This window comes from Equus caballus, chromosome 24 (assembly GCF_041296265.1).
Source record: "Equus caballus isolate H_3958 breed thoroughbred chromosome 24, TB-T2T, whole genome shotgun sequence".
Classification (NCBI taxonomy): domain Eukaryota; kingdom Metazoa; phylum Chordata; class Mammalia; order Perissodactyla; family Equidae; genus Equus; species Equus caballus.
In genome coordinates this window covers 18391217-18412521 of record NC_091707.1, presented here as the reverse complement: position 1 = coordinate 18412521, position 21305 = coordinate 18391217, and the positions used below count along the sequence as shown (strand labels likewise).

Below are 21305 nucleotides of genomic sequence, written 5' to 3'. Positions count from 1 at the left end.
ACATTATATTTTTCACTATTGCTGTTAATGTGCATACTTATGAAAGAGGCACAGAGCAAACATTTTGATAAACTATCATTACCAACTTGTAGAATGAGATCTTTTATTTGACTAAATTAAAGATGCCAAACAGTTGTATGAATTTTCACTTGAGGACCTGTCTTATGGGAGGACATATCCAGTCACAACTGGTAACAGAATTATTATTATTACTTAAAATAGAAGGAAGTAAAATGAACAGAACAGGCTCAGGTCTGATAGCAATTTTCTATGAAGCATTCTGTTCTCCAGACAGACTGTAGTCTCATCAAGTTCATGGACACAGCTCTGTCTCTTGGTGGCTGTGGCATATTTGGTCTTCTTCACATGTCTGAAATATTGAAGATATACTAAATTTTTTATTCTGTGCAATTGAACCTTTCATTTTACATAAAAATCTCACATACTCTGGACTCAAAGAAAAGTTAACTTTGGGGTATAGATTATATTTTAGAAGAATTTGTAATTATTTTTAAAGAGAGCTTTTTCTTTTTTAAAGATTTTATTTTTCCTTTTTCTCACCAAAGCCCCCCGGGACATAGTTGTGTATTTTCAGTTGTGGGTCCTTCTACTTGTGGCATGTGGGATGCCGCCTCAACACGGCCTGATGAGCAGTGCCATGTCCACGCCCAGGATCCGAATCAGTGAAGACCTGGGCCACCGAAGCAGAGCGTGTGACCTTAACCACTCAGCCACGGGGCCGGCCCCTAAAGAGAGCTTTTTTAATGAACAAAACTTTGTGCACCTAATTTTTCCAGTTTTCTGGATCTATGCATCCTTGAAATAGATCAGCTTGTTCTCTATTAATTGGTTTGTTTACTGCAAAGAAATACAATTTCTTCAATTCTTTCCCCAAAACAGAGCTACCTTTTTGTTTTGCTATAGTTTTCTTGAGATACAATGGCTTCTTTTACCAGGCTTATATTTATCCTATGGCAAATCTTAATTTGTAAGAGAAAGCAGTTTACCTCTAAGGCTTGATTAAACATGTGAGAATGTCTGGCCTGCTTTCACAAGCCACACTTTTCTAGCTGAGATTAAGAGATTCTTGCGTTTGGTTGTGTTTACTTGCTGACCAGAGTTTTCTCGAACATTTGCTATTCATGTTGGAAAAATGGGGTTTAACGCAGAAGAATACTAAGATAAACCTTTGAAGTCCTCTTTATACCATATTCCTCATGTCCCTAAACACTGCTATTTATGATTTCAGTGCTAAAACATGGAAGAAATTGTCCCCAAATCCTCCATTTTTGTTCTTTTGAATCAAGTGCACTTTTTCATCAGGTCAGGAGGCTAAGTATTCACGGGTGGAAAGAACATCCCTCTTTATATATATATATGAGGAGGAAACACTTCCCAGTTCATTTTATATATACGTATATTAGTATATAGTATATATATAGTTTATATATTATAATATGCATGTATTATATATAGGGAGAAATTTGTAAACGTATATTTCTAGTCACTCTACATACTATTAAACATTTTCCTTAAAAAAAGGTCTATATCATCTACATGCACACAACATGGATTTACATCTTACTTAAAAGAACTATAAATGCCTAAAGGGCAATTTTTCTTAATCGGCTCATTGATTCCCCACTTTAATTAATACACTTAAAAAGCTTGTTCAGTGGAGCAGCACATTCTCCTTTGTATTCTTGGTTGGCATCTGCTGTCGTCCTTCTGGGATTCATTTATAAAAGCAGCATGTTCATGCTCTGAGGTCCTGGGATGAACTCCTTTCTCTGGGTAGCTCTTTGAAACTTAACCTATCAAGTAGTCTTCTAATGCTTTTATCTACTCAAACCTCGACAAGAATTATTTTGGAAGATTTTAGGAAATACTTTCTAAAATGACACATTTGTACACTTTGTTACGTAACGGTGGGTTGGTAAATGAATTAAAAAACAAAACCAAAAACCTCCTCTGTGACTTGGGTAAGGCACCAAAAACTTAAAAAAAATATGCCTATCCTTCAAGATAGCAATTGCACTTCTGTGAGTTCACACTAAGGAAGAAAATAATCATGAATGTGCCCTAACAAACTCTTTATCACAGTGAGTTTATAATAATGAACATTGAAAATATCCAAATGCCTGTTGCTAGGCTGTGAGCTAAATAAACAGTGGTGCATCTTGACACTGGAGGCACGATGGGGGAAAGCAATCACAGAAAATAGCCAGTATTTATGTAACGCTAGCAAGGTGCCAGGTACTGTTCTAAGTAGTTTATTTATACTAAATCAAATAATTCTGTTAACAATCCCTATGAGGTAAGTGCTGTTATCATCATCCCCATTTTACACGTGAAGAACTGAGGCACAGAGAATTTAAGGACCTTGCCAAAGTAAATGGTGAACCCGCATTTGGATCCAAGCAGTGTGGTTTAAGAGCTCATATTTTACCCACCAATTTATGCTGCTTTATGTAGATAAAGTAGATTACAAAGTATCTATACAGCATCATTCTACATTTGTAAATGTGTGTATGTCTATATATACACACAAACACATACCCATACATATATGGATTTTTAAAATGTTGTTTTTGCTTATGTGAATTTTCTAAGTGTTCTATAATGACCATATTCTTGGCATTAAACAAACTTTAACAAATTTTTCAAAAATTGAAATCGTGCTAAATATGTTCTTCAAACATAAATGAATTAAACTTTAAATTAATAACAGAAATATATCTGAAAAATCTCTCAATATTTGGAATTAAGCAACACACTTCTAAATGATCAGTGGGCCCAAGAGAAAGTCATAAGGGAAATTAGAAATATTGAATTGAATGAAAATAAAACACAACAAATCAAAATTTGTGGGATGCATCTATAACCACCTTTAGAGGGCAATTTATATCATTAAATACTTGTATTAGAAAATAATAAAGTCTCAAATCAATAATCTAAATTTCCACCTAAGGAACTTAAAGAGAAAAAGAGAGAGAAAGAGAAAATTAAACTCAAAGTAAGCATTAAAAGACAATCATAAAAATAAGAAATGAAATTGAAAACAGTAAAATAATAGAGGAAATCAATGAAACCAAAGATTGGTTCTGTGAAAAGATCAGTAAAACTGAGAAACCTCTGGCCAGACTGACCAGGAGAATAGAAAGAAGACACAAATTATCAATATCAGGAATGGAAAAGGAAACATCACCTTAGACCCTTGAGACATTAAACAAATAAGAAGGGAATATTACAAACAGGTTTATGCCCATAAATGTGATTAGATGAAATGGACAAATTCCTGAATTATCAAAGCTCACAGAAGAAGAAATAGAAAATGTGAATTGTCTTATATATATTAAAGAAATTGAATTCATATTTAGAAAACTTCGAGGCCCAGATGGCTTCACTGGCGAGATCTATCAGTCACTTAAGAAATAAATAAGACAAATTCTACCCAATCTCTTCCACAAAATACAAGAGGAAGGAACACTTTTCAATTCATTCTATAAAGCAAGCATCATCCTAACACCAAAATCAAAGACGTTAAAAGAAAACCACAACCCAACATCATTAGTCATTAAGAAAATGTAAATTAAAACAACAATGAGATACTACTATATACCTATGAGAATGGCTAAAATTTAAAAAAAAAAAACCTGACAATACCAAGCGCTGATGAGGATGTGGAGCAACTGGAATTCTCATCTGTTGCTGATAAGAAGGCAAAAACGATGCAGTCACTTTTGGAAATAGTTTGGCAGCTATCCCACATCTAAATTTACCCAAAAGATATGAAAACTTGTGTTCACTCTAAAGCTTGTACATGAATGTTTATAGCAGCTTTATTCATAATTGCAAAAACTGGAAACATCCCAATGTCCTTTAACTGGTAAATAGAAAAAGAACTATAGTACATCATACAGTGGAATACCGCTTAGCAATAAAAATAAATAAACTACTAACTAATGCAACAACATGGATGAGTTTCAAGTGCATTATGCTAAGTGAAAGAAGCCAGATTCAAAAGGTTAAATGCTATATGATTTCATTTGTATGAGTTTTGGGAATGAGCAAAAATTATAGAAACAGCAAATCAGTGGTTTTCAGGAACTAGAGGTTAGAGGAGCGGTTTACTACAAATGGGCACAAGAAAAATTTGGAGAGTCATGGAATTGTTCTATATTTTTATTGTGTCAGAATGGTATTGATTGTTACACTTTAGCCTCGTAACCAGAAACTTTACTGAATTCTCATTCATTTTAATTGTTTGTGGATTCTTTGGGATATTTTATGGCACTCACAAATAAGAACATTTTGTTTCTTCCTTTCTAATTCTTCTGCCTCCTCATTTATTTTCCTTATCTTATTTCACTGGAAAGGACCAACAGTATAATGTTAAGAGTAAGAGTGATAGACACCATCCTTCATTCCTGACTTTATTGGGAATGTTTCTAAAGTTTCACTATTAAGCTGAGGATTGTTGTCAGTTTTTGATACATATCCTTATGGAGTTAAAGAAGTTCCTTTTGGTCCTTGTTGGTTAAGATTTTTTTTTTAATTATTACAAGTGAGAAATTAATTTTTTTAATGAGGAAAATTGGCCCTGAGCTAACATCTGTTGCCATCCTCCTCTTTTTGCTTGAGGAAGATTGTCACTGAGCTAACATCTGTGCCAATCCTCCTCTATTTTATGTGAGATGCCACCACAGTGTGGCTTGATGAGACGTGCTAGGTCCATGCCTGGGATCTGAACCCACCAACTGTAGGCCTTCTGAAGCAGAGCATGCAAACTTAACCATTATGTACTGTCCCTCTTTGTCTCTCATTGTCTTTTTTATCTTGAAGTCTGTTTTCTCTGATATAAGTATGGTAACACCTGCTTTCTTTTGTTTGCCATTAGCTTGGAGTATCATCTTCCATCCCTTCACTCTGAGCCTGTGTTTGTCATTGGAGTTGAGATGTGTTTCCTGGAGGCAGCATATTGTTGGGGCTTATTCTTTAATCCATCTCATCACTCTGTGTCTTTTTATTGGAGAATTCAATCCATTTACTTTAGGGTGATTATTGATATATGAGGGCTCAATGCTGTCATTGTATCACTTGTTTTCCAGCTCTCTTGCATTTCCTTTGTTTCTCATCTTGTGTGTTTTGGTCTACCATCGAGTTATGTGGTTTTTTATGTTGTGTTTCTCAAAAGAGAGGCCATGTGTTGGGAAACAAGGGAAACCTCAATAAATTTAAGAAGATTGAAATCATATCAAGTATATTTTCCAACCACAAAGCCATGAAACCAGAAACCAATTACAAGAAAAAAACTGGGAAGAAATAAAAGAGGAGACATTACAATGAATGCCTTAAAAGTAAAAAAGAATCGTAAGGAAAAATTACAAACAATTATATGCCAACAAGTTGTATAACCTAGAAGAATGGATAAATTCCTAGAAGCATACAACCCAACAAAATGGAATCAAGAAGAAATAGAAAGCCTGAACAGACCAATAATAAATAAGGAGATTGAACCAGGAATCAAAAACCTGTCAAGGAAGAAAAGTCCAGGACCAGATAGCTTTGTGGGTGAATTCTACCAAACATTTAACAAAGAATTAATACCAATTCTTAAACTCTTCCAAAAAGTAGAAGAAGGGACACTTAAAAACTTATTTTATGAGGCAAGCATCACCCTGATGCCAAAGCCAGACAAAGACACCACAAGAAAAGAAAACTACAGGTCACTATTCCTGATGAACATAGATGCAAAAATACTCAATAAAATCCTAGCAAACCAAATTCAACAGCACATTAAAAAATCATACACCATGATCAAGTGGGATTTATCCCTGGGATGCAAGGTTAGTTTAATATATGCAAATCAATCAATGTGATGCACCATATTAACAGAATGAAAGAAAAAAACCACATGGTCATCTCAATAGACACAGAAAAAGCATTTGACAAAATCCAACATCCATTCATGATAAAACCTCTCAACAAAATAAGGATAGAAGGAATTTGACACAAAAGAGGCCATGTATGAAAATCTAACAGTTAATATCATGGGGGAAAAAATGAAAGCTTTCGCTCTAAAATTCAGTACAAGGCAACATGTCCACTCTTGCCGCTTCTATTCAACGTAGTACTAGAAGTGCTAGCTAGAGCAATTAGGCAAGAAAACAAATAAAAGTCATCCAAATCAGAAAGAAAGAAGTAAAATGGTCTCTGTTTGCAGATGACTTGATCAAATATGTAGAAATCTCTAAAGTTTCAACAAAAAGCTGTTAGAACTGTTAAATGAATTCAGTGAAGTGCAGGATACAAAAACATATAAAAACCATTGCATTCTATACACATGCAACACACTATCTGAAAAGAAAATTAAGAAAACAATCCCACTCCCAACAGCAACAAAAAGAATAAAATACTTAGGAATAAATTTAACCAGAGAGATGAAAGACTTGTACATTGAAAACTATAGAACATTGATGAAAGAAATTAGAGAAGACACAGATAGGTGGAAACACATCTCATGTTCACAGATTGGATGAATTAATATTATTTAAGTGTCCATACTACCCAAAAACATCTATAGTTTCAATGCAATTCCTATAAAAATTCCAATGGCATTTTTCACAGAAATAGAAAAAAAATCTTAAAATTTGTATGAAACCATGAAAGACCTTGAATAGCCAAAGAAATCTTGAGCAAGAACAAACCTAGAGGCATCTCATTTCCTGATTTCAAAGTATATCACAAAGCTATACTAGTCAACACTGTATGGTACTAGCATAAAAACAGACATGTAGACCAATGCAACAGAATAGTGAGCCTGGAAATAAACTCATGCTTACACAGTCAACTAACATTTGACAAGGGAGCCAAGAATACTCAATGAAGAAAGTATAGTTTCTTTCATAAATGGTGTTGAGAAAACTGGATATCCACATGCAAAATGATGAATTTTGACCTCTTACGCCACTCACAAAAATTAACTCCAAGTAGATTAAAGACTTAAACGTAGATCTGAAACTTTAAGACTCCCAGAAGAAAACAGGGAAACAGCTCCTTGACATTGGTCCTGGCAATGATTTTTTAGATATGGCACCAAAAACAACAAAAGGAAAAATCAACAATTGAGATTACATCAAACTAAAAATTGCGCAGCAAAAGAAACAATCAACAAAATGAAAAGGCATCCCATGGAATGGGAGAAACATTTGCAAACCATATATCTGATAAGGGGTTAATACCCAAAATATATAAGAAACTCATACAACTCAATAGCAAAAAACCAAATAATCCAATTTAAAAATGGGCAAAAGACCTGAATAGACATTTTTTAAGAAAAGGTATACAAATGGCCAACAGGTACGTGAAAAGGTGCTCAACATCACTAATCATCGGGGGAAATGCAAATCAAAACCACGATGAGATATCACCTCACACCAGTTAGAATGGTTATTATCAAAAAGACAAGTGATAACTAAGTGTTGGTGAGGCTGTGGAGAAAAAGGAACACTTGTGCACTGTTGGTGGGAATGTAAATTGGTACAGCCATATGGAAAATAGTATGTAGTTTCCTCAAAAAATTAAAAATAGAACCTCCTTTTGAACCAGCAATCCCAGTTCTAGTTATATATGCAAAAGAAATAAAATCACTGTCTTAAGGAGGCATAGCACTCCCATGTTCACTGCAGCATTATTCACAACAACCATGATGTGGAAACTAAATGTCTTCAAAAAAGGCTTGGATAAAGAAAATGTGATATGTAAATATACAATGGAATATTGTCTAGCCTTAAATTAGAAGGAAGTCTTGCCATTGTGACAACATGAATGAACCTAGAGGACATTATGCTAAGTGAGATAAGCCAGACACAGAAACATAAATACTGCATGATCTCTTATTTGTAGAATCTAAAATAGTTGAACTTGCAGAGGCAAAGAGCAAATTGGTGGTTGCCAGGGATTGAGGGGGTGGGGGAAATGAGCAGATGTTGGTCAGAGGGTACAGAATTTCAGTTCTGCACAATGAATAAGTTCTGGAGATCTAATGTACAGAATGGTGACTATAATTAACAATACTGTACTGAATACTTGACAGTTGCTAAGACAGTAGCTGAAGTGCTCTCACCACAAAACAAAACTAACTATGTGAAGTGGTGGATATGTTAATTAGTTTGATTGTGGTGATCATTTCACAATGTATATATATATATATCAAAACATCAAGTTGTATAATTTAAATATATACAATTTTATTTGTCAATTATACTTCAATAAAGCTGGAACGAGTAAATAAAAGTGCTATTGGGATATATTTTTCTCATGCTATCCTTGATTGGTTTTGGTATTATGGTTACACAAGTCTCATAAAACATGTTGGCTATCCTCCTCTTTTTTCTAGTTTGCTAAACAACTTATACAAGACAGGTATTGTCTATTTAAAAAATTTGGTAAAACTTGCCAGAAAAATTGTCTAGGCCTTTTATTTTTTGAAAGTGTGGAAGTACTTAGAGAAGTCCTTTGACTACCAATTTAGTTTATTTGGTAAAATTCAATATCCATTTATGATTTTTTTAAAAAAGAATTATTTTTGGAAATAAAGATTCATAATCTGTTAAATACTGTAAACAAAAAACCTACAGCAAATATCATAACACAGATGAAATGTTCAAAGCTTTCTGTCTACCCTGAGAGTGAGAATAGGCAAGAACATCTCTATTACTACTTCTATTCAGCCTTGTACTGGAGATCCTAGCCAGTGCAACGAGACAAGAAAAAGCATTTAAGATATAAAGATTGGAAAGGAAGAACTAAAATCTTTATTATTTCCACATGATAAATTAATATGAGAATTTATCAATGCTGTTATATTATAAATATACAATTAGGTCATTGCAATCCTATATGTGAGCAATATGCAGAAAATGAAAAAAACACCCTCAATATCATAAAAAATCAAATATCTAAGAATAAATCTAATAAATTACATGCAAGATGTCTGTAGAGAAAACTATGTAATATTATTGAGAGAAATTAAACAAGACAAATAAATGGAGAGATATGCTGTGGAAGACAATAGTGTAAAGATGTCAATTCTTCCCAAACTGGTTGATAGATTCTGTGAAAAACCTATTAAACTCCCAATATTATTTTTAATAGTTCCAAATGAGAAAAAAAATAAAAGTCTATTAACACTAGAAAGGATAATTAAATGTAGTGTATTTGTAGAATGGAATACTATTCTGTGATGAAAATGAATACACTACAGCTTTACTAAATGTTTGTATGAATCTCACAAACGTTATGTAGAATGAAAGAAGCAAGGTACATAAAAATTGCTGTAGCATCACATTTAAATAAAGTTCAAAAAACAATGAGGCAAAACTAAACAATAGAATTTAGAGATGCAAATTTAAGTAGCTAAACTACGAAGAAAACCAAGGATGTGGTTCTATTTGGAGGGAGAAGATGATGATTGGGAAGGAACATGAAGGGGGCTTCTCAAGTGCTTCCAACGTTCTATTTCTTGACTTGGGAAGTGATTAGATGGTATTTACTTTGTTATAAATTATTTATGTCTTTAGTTTGTGCACTTTTCTAAGTCTATGTTATGTTCTATGATTTTCAAAAATAAGGGAATTGGAGGCCAGCCCCATGGCTGAGTGGTTAAGGTTCTGCATGCTCCACTCTGGTGGCCCATGTTTGTGGGTTCAGATCCTGGGTGCAGACCTACTCCACTCATCAGCCATGCTGTGGATGTGTCCCACATACAAAATAGAGGAAGATTGGCAAGGGATGTTAGCTCAGGGTGAATCTTTGTCACCAAAAAAGAAAAAAGATGAACTGAATGAAATTCTTTTCTTTCTGAAGTTTGACTCCAGGTCCAAGCATCACAAATACATCAGATTTAAAGCTCTTGGGAAAGGACATATGTCTGGTCCATGCTCAGATCCTGATCGGGATTCTAACCAACTCTACTGAGTGACCATAAAACCTTGATATACTGACAAAAAATGTTAAAGAACAAACAATATTGTGTTGTTGGAAAACACTACTCTTATGTAAACCTAGTCTTAATACCCAACTTATTTGGTAAGCTCAGTGCTTTGCAGAGAAGTATAGATATTTTTAAATAGAGTTGAATCCAAAAAGAAGGCACTGTTGAACTTCTTGCTTTTATTATTTCCCCTGAATGGTCTGTTCTTTGAGAATCAAAGTAAGCTCCCATCCTCATTGTCAAAAAATTTTTAAATTAATAAAACAGCCTTTGGAGGAATGAAACATATACTATTTTCTTATTTTTATCATGTTTGGAGTACTCTAATAGGCAGTTACAAAAAATTGTGTGATATAGTTGCATAGATAATGAGCCTTTCTGGAAGCGTTTATCTCAATAGACTTGTCTGCATTTCCCGTGACTTCCTAGAACACTGGCTCCACCTGGAGGTGGAGATTTGCACACAAATAATATGAAAAATGAGTAACTGTAGTCTAATACAGGACACTTCCTTGGGCTTTTGAGTTGTAAGTGAAGGTTTTACACTTAGGTTGTGTCCTCTTGCTGGTGTTCAGGTATGAGCAAAGAAACATTGACCCCTCTCCATAAGGGGGCTCCAGAGAACCTCTTGAATAGGAAGTGAATGTAATTTAACACCGCAGAGCAGGGAAACTTGTCAAAGTGGTGAAGCAAAATGGATTATTGACAGACAAACCATATTTTCCAAACAATAAGTGAGAAGCTGTCTCAAAATCTTTTTTGGAAGGTAAGATGATTATAAATTAAAAATTGATAAATAACCAGATACAGGCAGTAAATGTGTGAGAATTTTTAAGTGGTTCTACTAACCATATATAGCTCAATTGATGACAATTTGATGTTGAGACTAAAGGAGTGAAAGGCACTTACTTCGTGAAAACTAAATGGATTTGCCATGTATGAGCAGCTCTTTAGGAATCCTTCCATGTTGGAACTTTCTTGTACTAAGGGCTTTAATTGGGAACCAGAAAACCTATTGGACACAGTGTAGAGAATTCCAAATGCAGTTCATTGAACTTTTTCTGGAAATTAATAAGGAAGTGGACAAAATGTAAACTTTTACTTGGCTGTCATGTTTCATCTTACTCCGCTTTTCCATTCTTACCTACTATTCCGCTCCTTTACATATTTTACTTTTCTGTCAGACTGTGCTCGTCGTAGTTTCCTTGACACAAACCATAGTGTCCCGCATCTGAACTTTGTTAACTCTAGAATACCCTTTTTTCCAACCATCTTCTTTTTATTTCTTAATTTTTTCCAGCTTTATTGAGATATAATTGACATATACCATTGTATAAGTTTAAGATGTACACATGATGATTTGACATATACCATTGTATAAGTTTAAGATGTACACATGATGATTTGATATACATGGATATCACAAAATGATTACCACAATAAGGCTAGTAAACACATCCATTACCACACAGTTACCTTTTTTTGTGGTAAGAACATTTATGAAGAACTCTCTTAGCAACTTTCAAGTGTTCAATACAGTATTGTTAACTATCGTCACCATGCTGTACATTACTCATCATTACAGAACTTACTCGTCTTGCATAACTGAAATTTTGTACACTTTGACCAACATCTGCCCATTTCTCCCACCCTGCAACTCGTGGCAACCACCATTCTACTCTGTGCACCATTCCACTCTGTGCAATCAGGAAGTGTGATGCCTCCAGGTTTATTCTCCTTGCTCAAGATTGCTTTGGCTGTCAGGGTCTTTTTTGGTTTCACACAAATTTTAGGATTATTTTTTCTATTTCTGTCAAAATCATCATTGGAATTTGGATAGGAATTGCAATGAATCTATAGATGACTTTGGATAGTATGGATGTTTTAACAATATTAATTTTTTTGATCTATGAACAGGGATATCTTTCCACTTATTTGCATCTTCTTCAGTTTCTTTCATCAATGTGTCATAGTTTTCAGTGTACAGATCTTTCACCTCCTTGGTTAAATTTATTCCCAAGTATTTTATTGTTTTTGAGGCTAATGTAATGAACTTTTGTCTTTATTTCTTTTTCAGAGAGTTCATTGTTACTGTATGGAAACACAACTGATTTTTGTATGTTAGTTTTTTATCCTGCAACTTTACTGAATTAATTAATTAGTTCTAAATGTTTTTTTGAAGAGTCTTTAGGATCTTCTATATATGAGATCATGTCATCTGCAAAGAAAGACAAGTTTTACTTCTCTCACCATCTTCATCTGACCAAATCCTACCACATCCTTCCAGACTAATCTCCCATGGGGCCTCCTTTGTATGACCCACACCTCCTGTAGCATTGATTATCTCTTATGAAGAATCTGTCACATTTGCCATCATATTATATGAGTATTTTTTCACCTCTATTTGATTGTAACTCCTTAAGAGAAAGGGCTGTTCTCTGAACTTTTGCATTGCCCCAACAGAGCCCAGCTGAATGTCTTTCACCTGGTGGGCACTAGATAAACATTAGTCGCATAAGGTAATAAACAAAGATAGTCTTAAGAGTGTAATGTTATGTGAGTAAAAATTACCATTGGGCTACAAGATAATTAAACATAAATGGTGAGTAGTTCACATAAATGACTGCAATTAATATTACTTTTGCATCACCAACATGAGCTTCAGGTTTTCTGTTGATTATGCACACTCTAGCAATGTAGTCAGCATTCGTGTTCTTAATTTTCCCAATAGCGTGTCCGTCATTACACCTGCCCCAATAGCATTTCTGAATATGACCCCACAACATCTATGAAATCTGTTGCTAACCCTGAGCTCCCACCCTTGGCTGCGGACTGCACTTCCCTTCGACCTTCAATATATAAAAAGAAGTTAGGTGTCAGTTCATCATAGTGAGTGTATATGATCTGCTAACTTCAGCGCTTAAGTTTTCTGCCTTCAGTATAGTTCGTTACCCAAAAGCCGACATGGCAGAAACTGAGTATGAGGTTTCATCTTTTCGTTCTCTTCCTTCTTTCCTTCCTTCCTTTACTCATTTTTGTTAATCCAACATTTATTGATTGCTTAGTATAAGCCAGACACTGTGCTGTGCCCTCATTTACATCAATGAATAAGATGTCATTGCTCTTTCCTGGGTCGCAGTCTAGAGGACAAGAAAGACATGAAAATGAATAAAATCCCCAAAATGTGCTAAGTTGTCTCTACTTTCTCATCTGCTATTCTGTCCTCAATCTATCCCAGTTAGATTTCTGTCCCGCCATCACTATAGATACTGCTCTTCTTGTATTTATTTTCTCTTCCTCCCCACTAGAATATTAGTCACATGAGAACATAGACCTTACCTTTCTCATTTGCTACTGTATCTCCAGCTTCTAGAACACAGTAGGTGCTATAACTTACACTGGTGAATAACTTACAATGTGAATTTGTACAGAGTGTTAGGGCTGTTGATAGGAAGAATCAACAATTCATTCCAAAAGACGCTGACTGGGCTGGGTGGGAACGCTTGATTTTAGGCTTAAAAGTTGAGGTAGAGAAGGAGTTTAGGATTGCAGAGAGGGAATGCTAAAGGATATTCTAGAAAGAAGGAGCAGAGTGTGCAAAGATCTAGAGGGAAAAGAGAGGATGGCTTGTTGAGAAGTAAATGGTATCACCCAGTGTGGGCAGGGATGAAGCTGTTAGAATGCTCTGAAATTTGAGCCATACCTTTAAAGTATTGAAAGGTCTTAAGCAAAGGAATAATATACTCAACTTTTATTTTCAAAAGATACCTCTGGAAACATTATGGAAAATGGCTTGGGGGGCAGGGGTGGGCAGTGAGGCCAGGGACAGTGTTTTTGGTTGTTTTGTTGTTTTTGTTTTAATAACTGCCTCATTCCTAAAAGTATTTTAGCGTTGGAGATGGCTTCGCGCTCCATTAGAAGACTCGCGCAGGTCTCCAGGTCAGTAACGATGCAGACCTGGAGTAAACTCGTGGCAGAGGGCTAGAGAGTGGGGGATTAACTCCAGAAAAACTTCGGCAGTAGAACTGGCTGGATCGAGTGAGTGTGTTGGGGTGAGAGGGAGAGAGAGGTGTTGATGGTGGTGTGGAGGTTTCTAATATGACTGGAAGATGATTCTGTTAACTGAGGCAGAACCAGCAGGTTTTAGAGTGAGAAGATATTAGTTCGTTTTGAAGAATGTTGAATTTGAAACACAGGATATTCAGATGGAGAAAGAGGGGACACAGAAAAACAATGGTTTTTTTATGATGTAATTTCATTTAATTTCTTCATAAAGATAATCTTCATTGCAGCTAACGAATAATAAGCACCCAGTGTAGTTTGATGTCATCTCAGCTGGCTTCCCTATGTATGGTTACTTTCCCTCATACTAAACGTCAGATGGCCACAGCACTATTTAACCAGACTTTTCTTGCTGTCTATTAGATTTGAGAATGGAAAAAATTAAATTAATTAACTTACAATGGTAAATAATGAGAAGCCCTTTGTAATAACTCACCATCCTACTTGAATTTTCAACTCTTTGTCACTTGAGGACCTCAAAAGATCGACAAATGAATACCACCCAGTAGGAAGAAGAGCAGGGAAAATCAGCTTGCAGTTAGGTAGCAGCCCAGTGGTTACCTCTAGATGGACTCTTGCCCACCTTGATGTCCAAATGTGGTTGCTCGGATTAAGAGGTGGTACCAACCTCATTATAAAGAAAACATACCTCAGAGATGCAATCATCATTAATTTCATCCTGGTGGTCTTTAAGGGCTTTTTCAATAGAAACTATAAACATACATGGTTGTATTCTGTTATTATCCTTGTCTGAGTAAGAAATATAAAGAACCCATAATCTCATCAAAATAACCCATTGTACCCTGTAATTTATAAAGCTGTCTCACGGTGATGCCACAGTTAAAGATAAAATCCATTCTGCAATGCAACAATTTGAGTTGTTTTTCCAAGGTTTTAATACGATGCTCTTAGCTGCAATCAAACCTAATTTATTCCAAATTTTGCTTGCAAAGGAAATACTGAGTCCTGCGTGGTAGTTAGGAATAAAAAATAAACCGATGCTTTTTTTTCCTCTCCATCTATCTCATAATCTCTCTTTTCCACTAACTTCTTTTTTTCTCTCTTTTCCTCATTAATAACCCCTCCTTTAAATTCCTGATGTATTTTTAAAATACCAATGAATGGGCCATACCCCAGACCAGTTAACTCAGGAGCTCTGTGAATGAGATCTATCGGGAAACTCACCTCGAGTCGAGAACCACCCCTCGGTAGGAGCAAGTCTGTGTGATGACTCCACAGACTTGCAATGTGACAATTCATCTCTGTCTCTACAAATTTAATCTGAATGCACAGCTGCTTCAGTTTTCAAATATTGTTGAAAATATTTTTTTCCTCAAATTAGGGTTCTCTTGTTTATGTTTTTCATAAATTACATTTTAGTATATTGATGAATTTTTTTCTTTTTGCAAGTAAAGAAGGACTCTATCACTAATAGCTGATCAATTCCTGGTGACTAAGTTAAGGCCACTAAAGGAGATAACCCAGAAGGCATTGAGAAACAGCGCCTGCCTGTGTGTGTCTCACAGGAGGGTAGCTCCTTTTGGCTGGAGAAGAAAGGGATATAGGAGATGGCGGGAGAGGCCAATTAGCTGATCCTGGGAAGGCGGAGGGTTAGCTCAACTGACACACAGACCCTAGAGGAGGAACGAAGGACAGAGCCTGGAATTCAGAAGAGCTCACTGGGTTCTAGATGAGAAAGGTGTTCAGAGTGAGGAAGGTGTTTCATGTTTAGAATAGGACAAAGAACACCTTGCTCAAAGAGTTACTATTTCATGGAGACCAATCACGGGCGGCTCAAAATTCTACACACAACCAATATCTAAATAGGGCCAGTTAGAGCCAAAAGATATCCTCAGATTGTAACTCAAGTACTATCCTTGGTAGCACTGCTGCCATGTGGTTACGAACTTTCTCATACCTCATGGTTTATGGTATGATTTTCAACCAGGAAAACTTGTGCTAGTTTGCTAGGCCTGCTGTGACATAGACTGGGGGCTTAAACAATTATTTTTTATTATTATTTTATTTTATTTATTTATTTTTATTATTTTTTATAACTTTTTATTATGAGAAATTTATTTTCTCACAGTTCTGAAGGCTGGAAGTGCAAGGTCAAGGTGTCCACTGGGTTGGTTCCTTCTGGGGTCTCTATTCCTGCCTTGTGGATGGCAGTCTTCTTCCCATGTATTCACACAGGGCTCCCTCTGTGTCTGTCCGTCCTAGTCTCTTTTTATAATAACACCAGTCATATTGGATGAAGGTCCATCCCAATGATCCAATTTTAACTTAATTACCTCCAAATCTCCAAATACAATCACATTCTGAGGCACTGGGGGTAAAGACTTCAACATATGAATTTTGGTTAGGACAAAATTCAGTCTGTGACAAACCTAGACAGAAAATAATTCTTAATAAGTCTGAAAATATAATTAATAAAGACTTTAGTATTGTTTTTTGTTATCTTGGGATCTACATTTTAACATGGATATGAGGTTATCAAAAGCCATGAAAAATAAGTGAATATCCTCGACATGGGTCAGAGCATAAGGTCTTGTGCCAAAATGGAACTATCCTTTTGACTTTTGGAGCCAAGATCAGCATTGTCATATAACTTTGATTCTGGATGAGCTTCTGACCGCAGGCTTGCCTGCCTGCAGCCTATGCCAAAAGCAATTCGGAAAAAAGGCACTCACACTGAACATCCGTGGTTCCGAGGCAGGAAGCGTGCAGGAGACTAGGGAGCTGTTAAAAAGGCAACCAGAGTCTTCTAATGGCTTTTGGTAATCGGCCCAGCTATAGTAATTTGATTTTTTCAACTAAAAACCCCAGGATACTGCCCTGAATGACTGAACTCATGCTGGAAATAGCATCCTTTAAAGTGTGGCTCCAGGGACAGCCCGCAAAGTATAAATAGCCTTAGGAATTAATTTTGAGATATGGGCCAGGTAAGTAAGTAACTGACTCCTTGGTAACAGTAAAGCATTTTTAGAGATGTAATGACTATTTTCATCTCTTGATAGATTTCTTTCTTGAAATAATGACCCAGTGATATGAGAATTAACACCTCCTTACAACGTCCAATTTCTATCTAGAAACTATGGTGCAATATAACTTATTTGGAACGCTGATGTCTGGTAACCTCACCCATCCTGAAAACAGCCAAGAACCAGGAAAGCACCTCACATGGGCCCTGAGCAACGCACCTGATGTCACCTGCAGTGAAGAGCGTGCACTTGGTCTCCTGGAGATCTGCCCTGACCCACCCTCATAACTGATTCACTCCTGGTTTTCATGCCGTTCAAATGCACGTGCTCATCTAGTTTCCAGGCCCAAAGACCAGGAGCATCAGATTGTAAGGACGTCTACTACACAGCCTGCAGCCGGGAAGGGTCATCTGGCTGATCAGGAGGAAAATTTCAGAAAAGTCTGTAACAAAACAATAATTTAAAAAGCAATGAATTTGGAGGTGTTTAGCATATGGGGCAAAGAGCCTGCTCCTGCCAAGTGGCTTGTGAGTCACTTGTTACATCCTAGAGCACCAACTGGGATTTGCAATGTCGACCATGAATAACGAAGGAGTGTGTCGGAATCAGTTCGTTAAGCAGTATATGAATGCTTTGGAAAGGTTCCGTCCAAATAAAAGAAAATAAGAAGAGCTTTAGTACTGAAAAAGGTAATACTGTGCTACTTGAGGAAAGTCATTCTTTTGCCAATGATGCCTGAGCCAAAGATTTACCATAATTGTTCATTTCTAACCAAGGACATTCTCTGCTCTCTTCTTCAAATTCCCTCAAAGTCTTATCCCTGGGGGTCAGGTCAGGAGAAGGCCCTGACCTTTCTCGAAGGCCATACAACCTGGACTTGATTTCCCATGTTACTTCGACTTTCCATCCAGCCGGGCAGGGCAAAGCCAGCAATAGCTGCCACGAGAGACCCAGTGGTGGGAGGCCTAGGGGTCTGTTCAAGGTCTTTGTCTTTGCTCAGAGTCAATGATAATACTGCCTACTCTTAGTTGCAATAAACATGTAACTAACCCCCCTCACCCGCCTCTTTTATAGCATTTTGAAAATCTGGGGTTCTTCTTGTATGGATAATGTATACTAATTCATTTGTACTCTTTTATCCAAATTTCTGGAGGAAATATACATGTTGCATGTAATATCAAAGGAATTTGCACAGTGTTCTAATTTACAGTTAAGGCCTAAAACTCAAAACAAAAGACCCTAACCCATGACTGGGCTGGGCATCTCCCCCCACACCCCCCAGGCAGCTAATGAAGGAGTTACAGAATCTGCCCACAAACCCTCTAACCCTGAAGAGACCCCCAAGAGAGAGGACAGAGGTATCATTGTCTTCCTCAAAGCCGAGCAAGATAAGGGGGCTCCTGGAGAGTTACTCTTAGAGACTGACAGTGCTTTCCAGAAGGGAAGACTGGCAGATGGGTTTTTACTCAACCCACAGACCCATCTTAGTGTCTCTGCTAGGAGAGAAGCTGGGAAGAGCCCTTCAGGCACCAGAGAGGAGGCGAGGGGTGGGAGCTGTGAGCATATGGACTGGTGCTCGAGTCTGATCTAGAGACCCCCGCCGGAACAGCCTGTGCCAGCAGGAGATGGCACCAACCACCCCCAGCCCATCCAGTTTTCCAGGGCCCCCGGGGGACTATTGAAGAGAGATGCTGAGATTGTGGCGGCTCTCCTAGGAGTACCAGAAATAATGGAGGAGAGGAGATGTAAGAAGACACGGGTACCCCTACTCCAGGGACCCGGAAGGAAAATGAACACCACCCAGAGAAAACTATCCCCAGCCAAACCCAGCTCCCCTGGAGTTGGGGTAGGAGGAAACGATGGGGCAGAGTCTTATAGAGGAGTGGTTGGTTGACCGTGGGCGCTGTCTCCGATCTCCAGCCTGGTTTACTTGGGTGCCACCAGATGCCGGTGGGAGAGGAGGAATCTCAGAGGCAGGTGCCCCTGCATGAAGCCCTGTGAGCCCCTCCCAATCTAGTCTATGATGAGGAGAAGGCTGCTGAATCAGATACTAGACTGACGTTTTTCAACCGGAGTGGACTCATTTCAAAAATCAAAAGTGACAAAAAATTATGTCATTAAGATATAGAAAAAAGAAAGAGTAGTTGAAAGCAGGAAAGACAGAAGATGTCTGTGATTCTAACTGGGAGCCGATTTGCAGGTTGCCTCAGCCAGGTCTGCACTCAGCCCTGAGACGGGTAGGAAGAGCTGGCCTTCCAGCCCCAGACACTGACCCAGCCCCGAGCCACTGTGCTTGCCAGGAAAAGGTGAGCGTGGAGACCGACCCAGGGCTGCTCTCGGTCGGAGATATTGACAAAATATTTAGGAACCCAGCTTTTAAATAATCTTCTCCTTCCATTTCATAGTATTTTTTAAAAACTTGCCACAATGGTAGAAAAGTCTTTTGCTGAAATGATTTTGATAATTTTTGTTCTATTTCATTTATAAAAGGAAAAAATTCAAATACGACTCTGTGGAGTTTTCTTTAAGATGTGCATTCCTTTCTGCTGGATCTAGTGGATGTTTTACTTCTTGGAAAAATAATAAAGATACGTCAGTTATACACTTAGATGCCTCTACAAACAAGTTAGTCGTAGATTTATCTGAAGAATGCCTGAGCTATCTTTTTCACCACAGAACAGGGTTCCTCCCACAGTGATTGAGTTCATGATTGGGGCCCTGTTGGTTTTGTGCTCCGACCTTCCCGAAATCTAATTTTTTTTTTTTTACTATTGCCGTATTCTCTGTGCCCAGATATACTCTTAAAATGTAGTGCAATCAACTTAATAGATACTATTATTTTTCCAATATTATAGATGAGGACATTGAGACACAGACAGGTTGAGTCCTCTGCCCAAGCTCGCTCAGCTTGTTTATCGGAGGAGCTGAGATTCAGGCTCATGCAGTCTTCCAGTTAAATCAGCTGTGTCTGCATCAGCGTTGGTGCAATTGTTTAAACGTTCTTTGCCAATGAAGCAGGCAAGAACGGCAGCTCACTGCTGTGTGAGTTCGCACTTCTTCGATTACTGATGATGCTGCGTGTTTTGTTTGTAATAGAGTATTAGTGTTTGCGTTCCTTGTTTGGGAACTGCCTGTTTATGACCCTTGCCCATTTTTCTATTGGTATTAAGCTTTTCTTTTTGATTTATGAGAACTCTGAGTTTTCACCACTTGACTATGTGCATACCTGTGGGGGAAGAAGGGAGTGAGTTTTGCGTGTATGCCAGTTAAGAAAAATTATGTAGTCATCTCTATCAGTTTTTCCCTTTCATGGCTTTTTTGTGTTGTTTTATTTAGAAAGGCCCTCTCCTCACGTCCATCCGTGTTTCCTTCTTATTCTTTTAGACTTTCATTTTTTTATTCAACATTTTAATTATAAAAATTTTCAAGCAGTAGAGTTGAAAGAATTGTCCAGTGAACACCTGCATACGCACCATCTAGATTCTACCACTAACATTTTACTATGTTTGTTTTATGCATAGCTGTCCATCTATTTATCATCTTTTTATCAATCCGTTAATCCAGCTTATTCTGAGTGCTCTTCAAAGTAAGCTGCAGACAATACACTTCCCCTTTAGGTACTTCAGCATGCATATCATTAAATTCTGTACTTGCTTACACTTTCTTGTTTTGCTGTAAAATTTGCCCACAAACCCTGTGTTCTTTCAGTGAGTTGACAGATGCATACACTGTAGAACCCAAACCACATCAAAACCTAGAGCCTCCCCACTACCTCAGAAAGGCCCCCCACGATGCCCTGCCCCCACTCCACCAGAGGAAAACACTTTGTAAATTTCTTTCCGCCATAAAAGTCTTGCTTCCTCTAGAATTTCACGTGACTGGAAATATACAGTGTCGAGATACAGTTTTCCACGCGTTGCTCACATTTCTGCTTGCTACCAGAAGCGCTGATGGCCTTTGTCCCAGCCTCTTTTCAAGGATGTTTGTATAGTGAGCGGCTTTGGGTGCAGAGATCGCGTCCGCCTGGTGAGCAAAGAGCCGGCGTGCTCAGTGGCCGCAATGGAGGATGCAGCTTCACCAAGCTCAGGGTCTCCACTGCCCATCAGTGTCACCCAGCTCTTCACGTCACCCTATGGGAACTGGGCCTAGGAACCCTGTGCAGGAAAATGCGGATGCTCTGGCTACTGCTATACCTGTGAGTAATAGTCATTTGTCACTGATCCAGGAGTCTGCGTCTTCTAGCAGCTTCCGTGAAAAGATGG

At 37.5% G+C, this 21305-nt stretch overlaps 1 protein-coding gene across 6 annotated transcripts in view; it reads left to right on the top strand.

Annotated features, from left to right (window-relative positions):
* Positions 1 to 21305, top strand: part of SLC35F4 (solute carrier family 35 member F4) — a 246917-nt gene that overhangs the window by 119703 nt on the left and 105909 nt on the right. The window contains exon 1 of one of the 6 annotated variants that reach the window (XM_070249804.1): positions 20925 to 21238. The exons of the other annotated variants lie outside the window; for them this stretch is intronic. The gene's annotated coding sequence lies outside the window, so the exon portion shown is untranslated. Of the gene's footprint in view, positions 1 to 20924; positions 21239 to 21305 lie in introns of those variants that run through there. 6 annotated transcript variants of the gene reach the window in all.